The 13,875-nt window shown below is 26.0% G+C and overlaps 1 pseudogene across 1 annotated transcript in view; it reads right to left on the bottom strand.

Moving 5' to 3' along the window:
* LOC122272517 (afadin-like) overlaps window positions 1-13,875 on the bottom strand; it is a 91,548-nt pseudogene that overhangs the window by 28,384 nt on the left and 49,289 nt on the right. The gene's annotated exons all lie outside the window — the stretch shown is intronic.

The following is a 13,875-nucleotide window of genomic DNA, read 5'->3' as shown; positions in this document are numbered from 1 at the left end:
ATAATCTTTTATGAATCTTAATCATCTTCTCAAATATTTACCTTTTAACAAAATTTTAAAGCTAGCGAAGAGTGGTGTTTATGAAAAAAAATTATTTTGAATGTTTCCAAAATATAGATGGAACAGTTGTGTTCATCAAGGCACTAACATTTCATAACAAATAAATCAGCTATGAAATAAAACTAAGGAAATTTAAATACACACTACCGTGCAATAATAGATAAGACACTATCAGTTTTTCACCTTTTTTTTTCCTTTTTTTTCGGAATTTCTCACAAAATACCTAGAAAATTATTTTATGAATTTCAAGAGTGTAATAAATTTTAAAAACTTCAGAGGTGGTCTAAGGGGCCGGCAAGAAATTATGAGCGAAAACAAGTATTATAGCATCTTATTTCAGAAAATGTAACAATAAATTTATTAACTCAAAGGACACTTTGTTATTATTTGTAAGAAGTACATAAAATTTCGTAAGCTTATACTATGAAAATATGGACATTTTTATAGAATAAATAAATAAAAACTTTTATTTGCCATGCGATTTTTTCCTAAAACAGGAAAAATACTCAATAAAATAAAAGTTTTAGGAGCAATTTTTCATTAACAAGCATGTTAAAATTAGACCAAGAAAGAAAAACAAATCCTTTAAAATACGTTTTTAAAGTAGTTCTTTTCCACCTGCGCTGAAACAAATATTTTTTCCTAATTTTGCAGTATAATTTTTTGAAGATATTCAAATCTTTTTTTCCCCACGAGTTGCTAACTACAATTCCCGACAAAATTTTGAAAAAAATTCTTAATACGCTCATATCTTGCGCAATTTTTAACGATTTACTTTCTGTTCAATTTTAAAATCATTATCTTGTAATTAATTAAAAATTGCTTCAAAACTTTTATACCATTTCATTCAATATTTTTAAGCTATAGCAAAGAGCAGCTACAAAATAATCCTCAAATTAGGACAGTGTATGTTCTACATTTACATAGCTGTAAGAGGAACAATTGTACTCGATCTTGAAAGAGTGAAAAATTCTTTTGATTGGATTGAGGTTTACCTATGATGTAAGAAAACTTAAGTTTATATTCAATTCAATGCTACTAACCTCGATTTCTGATAGACAATTCTTCGTGTAGGGGAATTTATTTATATTATGCTGGATATAACCTATATGCTATTCAATAAATATATACTAGATACACTAAACAGCCTAGAAGAGAGAAAAAAATTGTAAAATTCGATAAATTTTTATTTTTTGGCGCTTTGAAAATTCGATATTTGTCTTAAATTTCATTTATACACATAGACATTTTAATTTAAGAATTAAAAGACTACCTTTTTTGAATAATTTGAATCCTACTTTTGTTTAATTTTAATTAAAGAATTTATAAAATTAAATTAAATAAATTAAAATATTTCTATCCATAGCAATTTATAATAAAAGATGTTTACAAGAATGTAACGGTAATTTTAAAAAAAGTTATGATACATTTAACAAAAGCCGGAATTAAAACTTTAGTTTTTCGAATGATACTGAATCTAATTTTATCGAAAAATCATTACTTTATTAACAGTTTTATAATTATAATAATTTTATATTATTATAATTTTAATAAATATTGATTTAGTTTATCTGAGACAACTCAATAAAATATTAGTACAGTAACATATTTGCAAGTTTCTCTAAAGTAGTATAGTATTAAGTTTTAATAAATTCTGCCGAATAGATTTTTCCTTATTATTTTAAGTCTTACTTTTTTTATAAATTGATTACAAGAAATCAATTTCAATTTTAGAAGTAAGTGAAAATTCATCAATTTGTTCTAAAATGAATGTGTCAAGCAGAACTATTTTATTTCGTCTCAACTTTAGACTGATTCTAGATCTTTGAGTTCTATAGTTATTAAGGTTTATGCCATTAAACTATTTTTAAAAGAAATTCAATAGAGACGTACGAAGAAAGACTTGGAAAGAGAGCTCATCTTATAATTGCCATACCATAAACCTTCGACACATATTAATCAGGCCTTACAATTTTTATTTCGTCGCACCTTCAGACTGATTCAAGATCTCGGAGTTCAACAGTTATAAAGGTTTATGCCATTAAACTATTTTTAAAAGAAACTAAATTGAGACGCACAAAATTCTTATGCGGCTTTCACACTTATGCGCGAGCGTTAATTTATCAAGGGCTTAATACTGGTTGTTGTATTTAATTTACGTCGCACTAGAGCTGCACGATGGGCTATTGGCGACGGTCTGAGAAACACCCCTAAGGATGATCGAAAGACATGCCATCACAATTTTGATCCTCTGCAGAAGGGATGGCACCCCCGCTTCGGTAGCCCGACGACCGCTTAATACTGGATTTGAATATGTATTTTACCAGGTTAATGCACAAAACACATCAAGTGCATTACACCGCATATGCGCGCGTAACGTACCAGGTAAATTACAGGTCTAAGTATGATTATATCGGGTACAAGGAAAATTTAAATACTACAACTTAAGAAAACTTTTTTTTAATGTTCAGTAAGGAAAATATTTACCAAGGAATTTATTAGGAAAGATACGCTCCAAGTACTTTGAACTAATTTTCTAATAAATAAGTAATTTAAAAATTATATTTTAAATTTCCGCAAGAAAATAAACAGTCTCCTCTTTTTTTTTTTTTTTTTTTTTTTAACTTTACTAATAATCCATTCCTCCGGAAAGTAAATTTAAAAAAAAAATATTTCATGATATCAGTATTTATTTTTTTTTTCTTTCAAAATACAGTTGAAAATAATTTAAAAAGAAAATTCATAAATACTCATCTTAAGAAAACTTTTTTTTAATGTTCAGTAAGGAAAATATTTACCAAGGAATTAATTAGGAAAGATACGCACCAAGTACTTTGAACTAATTTACTAATAAATAAGTAATTTAAAAATTATATTTTAAATTTCCGCAAGAAAATAAACAGTCTCCTCTTTTTTTTTTTTTTTTAACTTTACTAATAATCCGTTCCTCTGGAAAGTAAATTAAAAAAAAAATATTTCATGATATCAGTATTTATTTATTTTTCATTTAATCGAGAACTAAATCATTAAGCATTACGCTAGTTACCATTGATCGCAAGAAACGTACAGAAACTAGACAGTATAACTTATAAAAATTAATATGAATTTAAAATTTTCTGTGGACGTGTTTTTCTACTTTGAGTAAATTAGATTCATTCTTATTTAATATATATATATATATATATATATATATATATATATATATATATATATATATATATATATATATATATATATATATATATATATATATATATATATATATATATATATATATATATATATATAAGGCATAAGCCTTATTACGTATTTTTTAAATAAGCAATTTTTTTGATATTTATTTTAATTTTTCGTTACTATTTTATTTGTAGTTAACGAATGTTTAAAAAATTCAGATTGATAAAAATTTTATTCTCGCAAATAATGTGCTACCACCTCAGAAAAAAAAAACATTCTTGACTTCTTTCACATTTTTTCTATTTCAATTAAATTTTAGTGACTTTTTCGTATTAATACTTTCAGAACACAAAAAAATACTGAATAACTGATATACATTCCTTTAAAACGAAGTCCATAAAAAGTTGATTTCTGTAATAACATGAACAATACCTATAGTCCATTCCACCTTAAGTTGGCACTGGAGAGAAAGGTAGGTAGACTGGATTACATGGAAACTGGGTTACTCTTTAAGTCAGTACGGGGATGAGGTAGCAACAAAGGGAGAGAAAGTGGCCAGTATTGGCGTTTAAGAAAGCAAAACGCCGATTTTTTTTTTTTTTTAAAAAACCAAGAATCGTATTAAAATGTTGTACAGAATACGGAAAAGAGCACGATTTTTTAGAGCATTTCTCATAATTATTATTTTAAGATACTAGTTGTAAGCTGATTTCTTAATTAGTATTTAAAAAGCAGATTCTCTTATTATGATTTTTTAACTAAACGAAACTAATTTTAAACAGAAAAAAATATATATATTTAAAAATATTCTTTTTGCTGAAATATAAGTAAGAAGAAAAAAAAGAAATGCATAGATGCGCAAAAATACTTTGTTTTAAATACTTATTTTTATATTCTTATTCTTATTTTGTGTAGATTAATGTACATTAATTTATCCCACATTGGTGATTTGTTGGGGAAGGAAAAGTTAGCATAGGCTGGAAATTATTGATCATGTAAAAGATCATACTTATGTTTTATAATACTTACTGTTTTTTTTTTCTTATTATAATTTTTTAATGAAACGAAACTAATTTCAAACAAGAAAAAATATTTAAAAAGATTCTTTTTTGCTGAGTTCTAAGTTAAAAAAAACGAAATGCATAGATGCGCATAAATACTTTGTTTTAAATACTTTGTGTTATTTTATTTTTATATGCTTATTTTTTGTAGATTAATGTACATTAATTTATCCCTCATTGGTGTTTTGTTGGGGAAGAAAAGGTCAACATAGGCAGGAAATCATTGATCATGAAAAATATCATACCTATGTTTTTTTAATATTTACTGTTCTTTTTTTTTATAAAAAAATTTTTTTAAAGAAAATTTCAGAAAAGTTTTTTTTTTTTACTATAAATTTTTTTTTCTGAAATATATTTGCTTCTAAGAGACAAAAGAACTTATCTGAAAAAAATAATTAGTATTATCCATATGGGGGGGCGCGTACTGTTTGTTCGCCCCCCCCCCCCATGTTTTCAGCTGCCATATCCCACCCTCTTAGACTCAAAACAGGAACTCTTTGAATAGCATGATAACCACCTATCCTGTTGGTTATCATGTTATTCATTTAATATTTTAACAGTTGACAGTTTCTTCTGCAAACTCTTTGTGGGGTAGCCCTGAATTGAATTCAATCCACAATTTCTCATCAGGCGAAATTCTACTTGAATGGGTAGGCGCATTTCTTCAAAAGAAAATACATATTTTGAAATATCAGAGCTTTCCTTTACTTTTCAGGACCTTTGCAGGTGAAAGGAGGCTTAAGAGAAAAATCCGTATAATTTGTTATTTAAGTACAGTAGAATTAGTTAGTCTCGAAATATTTTGTCAGATACTGAAATATCTTAATATTTTCTACATAAGAGAAAGGATTTCTCAGCTTTTTGGGCTTTGTATTTCAAAAATAATTATTAAAATATTGATTGGTTTAAATTAACCTTTCGATGTTTAAAAAAAATTAATGATTCAAATTTTGCGTCTTTTTAGAAATTATTTCAATTCCTATATATTTTATTAGTTTATAACTAACGAATTAACACTTCTACACTTCTATTATGGAAATTGTATTTCAGATAATATTTAAAAGTCCCTTTAATTGAACAAACTAAAAATCTTAAATTTTTACATTATTTAAGTTCCTATAAAAAGCGAATTGTACTTCAGAACTAAACATGGCGCAAAAGACGCAAAATTTGAATCTTTACAGAGATATCGAATAAAGCGAAAAAAAATTTTTTCTTTTGTCGTAAAAAAATAATAATAAAATCACATGTTGAATTAGCTACACAGCAAATATGCTCAACTGTCATCAGTTTAATAATATTCACCTGTCTATTGGGGTGTTTTTTTTTTCCATTTATTCTGAGGGGGGAAAAATTTCATTAAATATTCTACAGATGAGGTTAATATTTAGAAAATTAAATAATCAAATACAAAAAAAAAAAAAAAACGAAATAAGAACTGCACAAGAGATAGCAAAGCCAAGGCGAATGGAAAAGCTGACTGACCAGTGTAGTAACATAGCCAATGAGCCAATTCCTTGTCCTTGAAAACTAATTCAGCGCCAAACTAAAACACCTTCTTCTTTGTACATTCGCTTTACTGAGAAGGTATTTATAAGTTAAATACATTTAAACATGAAAATCTTCTAATGCATGTTTCAAGATATACTTTTCTTACTTATTTATTACTTAACATTTATTTATATTTGTGAGCGCATTTAAACTGCAATTAATTCCAAAATAGCGAAGAACTACTTTTCAAAGGCGGAGTATTACATTTCCTACCTTTATCTCCAGTGCCAACTTAAGGTGGAATGGACTATAGTGCATAGCTTCATTTAAAATACTTCTAATATACTAGTATGCAACTTCTTTTGAGAGATAAGAGAATTGGCGAGTTTCTAGTCCTCAAGAATTGTAGCAGTATTCGAAGGTATTAAAATACGCCAATGCCAATCGCATTGTGTAACCCCTAAGCTTTCTCGAAGTTCTTCCTTCCTCTCTGCGCCTGAACATCATTAACAACAGGTGTGTTCTTAGGGGGGGGACTGTCTTGAGTAGTACAATGGGTTATCTTTTGGGCCAGAGAGGACATCCCCATATGAAACTTCACCCAAATGAAAGTTGACCCAATAGATAATTAATGATGTGCACCTGTGGGCACGGGAGTTCTCCAGGGGTCCGTTTGGAGGGAAGGGTATAGAAGGATTTTATACAGGGGACAGAATCCCTTTTTGGGGAAAAACAACCTGAAAGGGAAAATAGATTTTCCTCTTACTATCGCTTAACCATATATTCAATCAACGACATTTTTTTTAGCCATTTTAAATAATGTCGGAAATAAGCTACTTAAAATCTTCAAGAGGGGGCTATTTGATACTGTATAAAAATTATTTGTTTACTTTGCACAGTAAATATAAAAAAGAAACTAGTTATTGGAAATGTGAACAGAAAAATTGCACAGCGAAACTCACTACGATAAATTGCTTTTTGAAAAAAGCTATCGAGACACATAACCATGCTCCGGATTTCCATAAAATTCGTAGGAAAACGTTTTACAACAAATTGAAAAACAGGTGTGAGACGGAGTTCTCTGAGGCTATTCCAAGTCCATACTAGAGTCTCATAATTTTGATTTAACCTATATTTGATTTAATTATAGAAACAAACTGAAGATTTGAAGGAAAAAAAATCCCTTATTTGACTAAGGCAATAAACAAGAGACAGTGTTTTTAAACTAAAGTAACATGTTGAAAATTGTTCATTTAAGAATAAATTTTTTTTACGCCAATTAAATAATAATTTTTACAAGTAAATTTAAAAATAGAATTTGTTAATTTATGAAAGTCATTAAAAAAAAAACTCTCTGGAATTTAATTACAAATTTTCCAAACGTTTATTCAACATAAAATTGATTTATTCAGAAAGTTTTGGAATTATTCCCAGCCTTGTATAGAAAACTTTTTTTAAAAAAAGTAGTAGAGCCATGAATAATTTATGGTACTGAAATTTGTTTATTTCCTTGTAACGTTATTTGTAAAACTTTCTCTTTTAAATATAAGGACATAATAATTTATATACCTATTATCAATCATGGGAATTTTATTCTATATGAAAAAATTAACCATCAAGCAAAAAAGTGAAAAAAAGAAAAAGAAAATTAAAAGAAAAAAAGTGAAAAGAAAAAACCTAAAATTGAAAATCAAAATAAAATAAATTTCTTTAATTAAAACAGTTAACGTAAGGTACACCTGGAAATAACTCATAGATAATATGTTAGAGATATTTTAAATAGATATCTTTAATGCAGATTTCATTTTCTCCCAGCTTATCGTAAAAATATTAATTAAATATAATTTCAGAAATAAACCAAAGAATAGTTAATTCCGATTTTTTTTTTTTTTACGAATTTCAAATTTTAAAAAAATATTATTTGCTTTTGAAAAAGCAGTAAAAAATTACATAAAATTTCAAAAAATTGATGAAGTTTTAATATTTGGAGTTGTTATTACGAAGAAAAAAAAATGGTTGTTTCAAAGTGCATTTTTAAATATAGGGTACTTATTTTTAAAAAAATTATTACTCCTTAATTTTGGTAACTTACGTAATATGTCTCAAAGTTTCATAGTATATTATTTTTACATTTTGATAGATTTAAAGAAACTGTGTAGGATTGACTAGCATTTTAACTTTTAAAAAAAATTAATTGCTGTTAATTCATTATTAGATAATATTTTTTTTTTAAAAATCAATTTTATTACATTAAAAATAAAATTAATATCTATAGTCGTTAAAAATACATTAATGTTGAAATAAAAAAAAGAATAAAATAGCAAGAAAAAAATTATGTGAAGTTTAACTAAGCAATTTAAGAAACAAAAAATCCACTTTAACTCAGAAAATTGGAAATATAAATTCATATAATTTAGGCAATTTTATATTGTTTAATACCTTCTATTTCATCTTGCATTGTTCTTTTTTTCTTTGGTATTTAAGATATTATACATAACTAGGAGGCTTCGCCCCCTTCTCGCTGGCTCTCGCCAACCCCCGGAACTGCTTTCGCAGTTCATTTCGGATTGCTTCGCAATCCCATGCTCGCACATTGGATACGTTCTTAACGTCTAGCTTCTGCATACTTTTTTGAACACTGAAGTTCCGAAAACTTTTCACTGTAGAAAATTCTAAGCCTGAGCATTTCAATATTAATTTGAAATTGCAAACAGTTCACATATTTTTCTTAATCACACTATTCTAAATTTCAGTTGTTGAGAAAAGTAACTGTTGTAAGTTTTGTTTTAAAGTCTTTCCCACAAAAGGGCTAAAGCCATGTGTTGTAAAACAATATGAAATAGTAGTCTGCCACTGAACGCCGGATGTAAAGCATCGGCTTCGCTAAAGATAATTTTGTATTTTTAATTCTCTGAATAGCGCCACCCTAATATGGAATTTGTAAAATAAATGTATATATTTTTGATTGTTGATGAAGCCCATCATTTTGCGTTTTCATCAGTGTTCAGAAGCAGAACAACTATAAGTTCTTTATTTTATCACAAAAATATAAAATGTATAAAAAACAAAGAGTAAGAAAATGAGTATAGTCATAGAAAAAGTTAAAATTATAATATAGTATTTATCAGTTAAAATAAAACTTTTTGTTTAAGTCATTGTTAACAATTCAAATTTCTCCGAAGCAATTCTTCAGCAATCCGTGCAATCAGTTTTTTATTATTGCAGTATAATTTAATTAGGTTTTAAAAATGTCTCTTCGAGTGGCACAGTTAGATGCGTAAATTTAAATTAATTAGTTTTCATAATAAATATTAAAAAAAAAAGGAGTTTGAAGAGCGAAGTCTTGAGGATAAAACAATCTGAGGATATCTACAAACTATTTTTTTATTATTTTTTTTTAAATTATTTAGTTGCAATAGTTAATTATCCACCTATCTTAAAGTTTTTTTGTTCTAATATTATTATGAGTTTACTTTTAGTATTATTCCAAATTAACTTAAAACTAAAAGTGTATTTCTTTTCTTATATGAAAAAATCCTGCATCATTACACTAATATGTAACTTTTATGAAAAACATATTGAAAAAGGTAGTAACTAAATAATTATGCAATTATTAATCAGTAAATAAATTATATTTATTTATTTATATGGTAAGCTCAAATTGAAGCAATTTCAAGTTAAAATCTGAAATTAATTTGCTATAAAATTTTCAAAACTGCTAATATGAATTAACTTCGTACAACATTACTATGCAATCTGTTCAAAAAGTAAATTTATTATAAACGAAAGTTGGTACAATTTGAATTGGACATCTAATTAAATAATTTAAAATTTTAATGTAACAGTCTGTTTGTCGTTAAAAAAATAAACCTAATAGCCTAGCATTCTCAAACTTTTCTCAAGGTTACATTTTAACAAAACAAAGTGACAAATAGTACTAATCTTTCAACTTTGATGTTAGAAGCAAGCTATATAAGAGTCTGCCATCCTAAGAAAACCCGAAATAACCCGGGTTTCTTAATAAAAATGTGATAAATGATTGTTTTAGTTATTATTTGTTAATTAGTATGTTATTTATTAATTAATATATTAATTTATTAATTAGTAATCCTATTCCCTCATTAATTATGTAATAAATTTTTCCAAGTTATCTTCAAGTTAATTTGAATTTGCATTAAAGTCTAGCTAGTTATTTAATTGTTTTGTAATTAGTTGCATCTGTCCTATATAAATATTTTCAAATTATTAAGAAAATTATTTTTTAAACTGACGTTATAAATTTAAGATCTTTGATTATTATTTTTTTTCTTTTAATACTTTAAGTTATTCCATTTTATTAACACTATAATCTTGATTTTCAAACAGAAACATTTTGAAAGCAATTCTACTTCAAATTATAATTAATAGAACTGCAGCATTTTTTTAAATTTAAGCAAACAGGTTTATTTATATTTGCTTAAGTTTCATAAAAATTAATTTATGATACGATTAAATCTGTACAATACTATCTGCAGCTAATGAAACTAGCACACATTAAAAATTTAAATTGCTCATTATTTTATTAACATTTGTAAAAAAAAAATTCTATACCACAGTTAGCCCAGACCAAATGAGGAATGTAATTATAATAATTTTAGAAAAGGTCTTGTAAAGTCAATTTTCTTAAAATAAATGCTCGAAATCCTCTTAATTACTTTGATTTTACAGTATTTAAGAAATCAATGGCTAAAGCATGAAATAATTATTGCTGATTCGCATAATTTTAATATTAGATCATATTAAACTTTCAAATTCTATTATTAAAATTTTTGCAATTTTAAGAAAAATTTTATTATTATAAAAGTTTTAAAAAATCATCACTTTCAAAAAAAATAAAAATAAATTTTTTTATTTAGTATACAATACACCATTTCAACTATTGTGTTATTATAAATTGTTAAAATATAATTTTGTACAGAAAAATAATGTATTAAAGTATGCAGAAAAATGACAAAAACATTTTTATGTTATTATTGTAAAATATATTATTGTTTTCAAAGCAATATAAACTTCTCGTATTATGTTTCCACTTGAGAATCCCGCAATGTTTATAAGTGAAGGAAAAAAGTTTTAAAAACATTGCAAAGTTTCATTAAAAAGAATAGAAAAGAAAAAAAGAAACATCAGAAATAAAAATTGGGAATGAATTTCCGTAAAATAATATTGCTAATTATTTCGCTTTTGTTACGAATATGTTATCAAGCACGTGAAACGGAAAATAAATAAATAAACAGTTCCTTAATTGATACTCCTTTACATCACACTTTTTAGTGTTCCAAAGCAGTTAAAAATCCCTAGCATCATTTTCAACACAATCTTTTCCTTCTTCTGTTTTCCCTATTGCTGAAGAACAAAATTATTTTCTTATCTTTAACTACCACACCTGCTCGACCTGCTGCCTTTTTTCCATTTTGACAGTTTGGATGAAATGACGTTGGGTGAAATGACGGTGGAACCATAAGAGGTGGTTATAAGAGGTAAATCAGTAATGAATATGTTAAATTAGTTTACTGTATTCAATTGAACTGTGCAATATGTGATAAAATGCTTAAAAGAAGGACTTCATATCAGAGATTAAAATTATAAATTTTGTGGAAAAATTAATAAAATTGCAATTGAGTGTCGTAAAAGTTTCTGTAAAAATTTTAAAAAAATATTCTGCACGAATTTCACCTGACAAAAAAAAACTAGTTACACGTATTTTCAACCTTTAAAAGCTATTGTAGATGCTAAAGGAAACTCCACTAAATGTTAATTTAACGAAAAATTAGATTTACTAATAGTGTATGATGAATAGTCTTTAAAAGTGTATGATGACTTTTGTGGGATAAAGTTTTTGTCACTTTTTGATGATTGATTCTTAAAAATAAACTTTTCCGTTGTTTTTAAAACATTTCATATTGTCATTTAAAATATTTCAGTTTTGTTACGATTCGAACACATTTTTTATCATTAAATATACATTCTGAAACATTCATTTTAATTAATGGATAGTCTTATTTCATTGAAAGTCATAAAGTGTATCAACAGTTTTGTGAATCACTGTAATTACATTTCAATATAAAGCTGTACTGTATACTGCATTATATTGTATTTCATCTTACCAGTGCTTTTTATAAAATTCACTAATCATATCTTCCTTAAACCAATATCTCAAGTCAAATTTTTAAATAACGGTATTTTGAAATAGCATTTTTATTTTAAAAGATTCAGTATAAAAAAATAAATGTCAGAAATGTAAAATTGTCTAATTTTTAGTTCTATACTCTATAGAAGAAAAAAAATAGATAAAATTCCTTAAAATTTATACTTTTTTGATTTTTTTTCTTATTTGAAATTAAAACATTTAAAGAATTCCAATCTAAACGCACAGTTCTTTAGTTTAGCATAGTTAATTGTTTTTGTTTGAACAACTGGAATCTTGTACAGTGCAGAACTAAAACACTAAGTTTCGTTTTCCTTCTCCTGACTAAACACTTGTGAATAAAAAAAATATATTTTATGTATACATATCATTTAATATGTTTCCTATATATTCCTTAGTCATTGTCAGCTTTTTGAGGTAAAAAGAGGAATAGTTTTGAAATATCATCTCTGGAATGCAAGCAACATTTACGAACTTTCGATATTGTGATAACTATACAATTCGAATTTTTAATCAAAAAACTAATATTTACCAACAAAACCGTAAAATTTGATATCAATATATAGTTAGTTCTAAAAAAAACTTTTTTTAAAATAAAAATATACTATAAAAGGTTAAAATGAAATAGAAAAAATTAGCATTAATGCAAGAATTGTAACAATTTGTCGAGAAACATTGCTGTTAGTGATGGGGGAAAATGCGTGATTGGTTGGTTTGCTGAGAAAAAATAATTCACAGATTTCTTTGAATGGGAGTTCAAAATCTTTCAGAAAAAGAGTGCAATATAAGAGTGCAATATTATTATTAAATTATAACCAACTAATTTTTAGAGAATTTAATAAAGTTAAAAATACAAAAACATTTTCTCATTTTGTCAAAATAGAAAAAAATTACCACTCTCAATTGCGAAAAAACTTGAATCATTGTGTGAACAAACCCAAGGACAGAATTTAAAAACCGAATCCTAACCCTGTCTTCCACATCCACCATAATCTTTGCTTTTCCTAAGTTGCACAGTCCCATAGTCTGCATACTACATTTGCATGGGAGAATTTTATGTTGTATTCTAGTTTAATAGGATTATAATGGAGCAAATTTTGAAGAAAGCAAAGTAAGTAGATGATATTATAACTGTTTGGAGATACATTTCTGTCTAAAAAATGTGGGTATAATGGATGAAACAATTTAAATGAAGAAAAATTAGCAAATAATTTAAATTAGTGAAATTAAAAAAATATATGAGAAAAAATTTCCAGGTTTTCCAGGTTTTTATCCATATTTCCCGGATTTTTCCAGGTTTTTTCCAGTATAAAAAAAATTCCCTGATAATTCCAGGTTTTCAAGGTTTTCCAGGTGGTTGGCCACCCTGATTACAATACAGTCGAAAAAACAAAGATTTATATTAATTAATATATAATTTTTAAACATATTTAACAAATGCGAAAAAAAGATCAAGCTTTATTTTGTTGATCATATTAAATTCACAGCATATGTCCCAAAAAATATGTTTGGGGGAAAAACAAACATTCAATATTTATTAGTACTATAAAAATGGTTTTATTAGTTTTCATAGCACTTTTGATAATTATTTTTTAAACAGTTTTTCATGCTGTAAAATAGGGGTGCACAAACTTTTTGAGTTAAGAGCAACTTGCATAGTAGGTAGATTAACCAAGGGCCGCAGGCATATTTCGTCATTTTATAGGCAAATATCATAATTTTTGTATAAACAGTAGTGTTCTAAGCACTAAATATTTTTATCAGTAAACACTAATAAGCAAATTTGCGGAAAATTAAATGTTTAGAACTATTTGAATTTAGTTAAAACTTAAAAAAACTGATATATATATATATATATATATATATATATATATATATATATATATATATATATATATATAT

Source organism: Parasteatoda tepidariorum, chromosome 2 (assembly GCF_982258835.1).
Source record: "Parasteatoda tepidariorum strain Cologne lab strain chromosome 2, Ptep-v5.0, whole genome shotgun sequence".
Taxonomy (NCBI): domain Eukaryota; kingdom Metazoa; phylum Arthropoda; class Arachnida; order Araneae; family Theridiidae; genus Parasteatoda; species Parasteatoda tepidariorum.
This window is presented reverse-complemented; position numbering and strand designations above follow the sequence as displayed.